The 1,654-nt window shown below is 36.9% G+C and overlaps 1 long non-coding RNA gene across 1 annotated transcript; it reads left to right on the top strand.

Annotated features, from left to right (window-relative positions):
- Positions 1-308: 308 nt before the first annotated feature.
- On the top strand, positions 309-1,654 carry LOC136254660 (uncharacterized). Its single transcript, XR_010700645.1, has 5 exons — positions 309-428; positions 489-1,150; positions 1,212-1,335; positions 1,387-1,517; positions 1,565-1,654. It is a non-coding gene; the product is annotated as an uncharacterized lncRNA (long non-coding RNA).

Here is a 1,654-nt window from a genome sequence, read left to right as displayed (position 1 = left end):
ACCACTCTCTATAGACCCAGTAGAAACCATCTTGCAAGAACCTGCAAGATCCTGCAAGTTCTTGCAAGAAATTATGATTGCAAGAATTTCTTGTCAAATTCTTGCAAGAGTAGTTAAAATCTTGCAAGAAAATATGACTGCAGGAATATCTAGTGCAAGAATCACTCTATTCTTGCAAGAACATAAAAATCTTGCAAGGATTATACAGATTCTTGCAAAACTTCTTACTTGAATTTAATTATATATACACTTAATTGAAAGAATTATAATATACTTTCGGGAAAATGATTTACGTACTATATGATGACTATCTGCCGCATTGAGGAAAGTTCTGGATTAGTAGCTACCCCTGGAGCCAAGTCACTAGTAGTTCATGGAGAATACAAAGATATCCAAGTAACAGCATGTTACAGCAATACATTTTACAGGTAGCTTCAGTACAGGACCAGAGGTAGTTGTCATTCATGTTTTGTTTTTTTTTCTTTCAGTGTTTATAGCTATACAAGACTGATAACACCATGCCAAGAGCCTGACAGAAGTCACAGAGTCACCAGAAGGATAAGCTGTCGCAGAAAAATACCGAAATACATTTTAAATTATTAAATACAATATTCTATAATAAGCTCGTTATTCAGAGTAAAGAATATTACCATAGAAACGGCTTCTTTAGCAACGGTGTCGAGTGGAGTAGTGAAGAAAGAATTATTTTACTATTGAAATTCTTGATCTAAAAGGTGACATTTAAGTTTTTACTCGTATTTTGAATGATTGCTGGCCGGTTTCTTCCGGTGGGAGTTATTTCCGAGCTGTGACATCGTGACTTACATCATAAAGCGGCTCTAGTGGAAGTCGCCATTACTTGTAGTATGGTACCCTATTGTGACATGGCAAAGGAAGTTTAAAGACTGAGAGGAAAAGTGCAGTATTAGTGCGAGCTAGTTGTGATGGCTACGGCGAGTAGTGGCCGGTCTTTCAGCCCGCTATGGTGCAAGCTACATGATGGTACCCTACAACACTGCAACCATAGTTTTCTAGCGTGAAGGCGAAGAAACTGGGAATTTATCGACATGTGAGAACATGCGTCTCCGAAGTTCCGTCACTATGCAGAGCCATCTAGGCAGTAAAATGATGTATTGCTATAAATTATCTGGTAAGCTAGTTTGTATCATTGGCATATTCTGGTGTGACTAAGTATCTAAATTATACTGTAGGTTACCAAGTCACTATAGAACAATAATATTTTTTCATACAGAAGGATAGCTACAATACAATACACATCATAGTAGGCGGTTACATCTTGCCACTTCCAAGTTGGCTCTTGCTCTGCTTTATCCTGTAAGGAAATAATGTTTAGTTGACATAAGTGAGCATTTAAATGTTTATTAGTATGGATGCCTCAACGTCACTGAGAATATCCATAAAGTTGAGAGCATTAACACTGTACATAAGGTTGTAGACAAGATAATGCAAGCAATCATCCAATCAGTTGACCTCAACAATGAAATGATGAACTCCAGGTAGTGACTAATACTGTTTTATATATGATTGCAACTGCATATTACAGGTTACCTAATACAGCATGCAGTGGGGAATTCAAAACCGAAATAGCATTGACGATAACTGTATGTGACATATTTTCAATGGATAAACATAG

Source organism: Dysidea avara, chromosome 4, assembly GCF_963678975.1.
Source record: "Dysidea avara chromosome 4, odDysAvar1.4, whole genome shotgun sequence".
Taxonomy (NCBI): domain Eukaryota; kingdom Metazoa; phylum Porifera; class Demospongiae; order Dictyoceratida; family Dysideidae; genus Dysidea; species Dysidea avara.
Note: the sequence above shows the minus strand (reverse complement) of the source record. Positions and strands in the feature narration are given on the sequence as shown.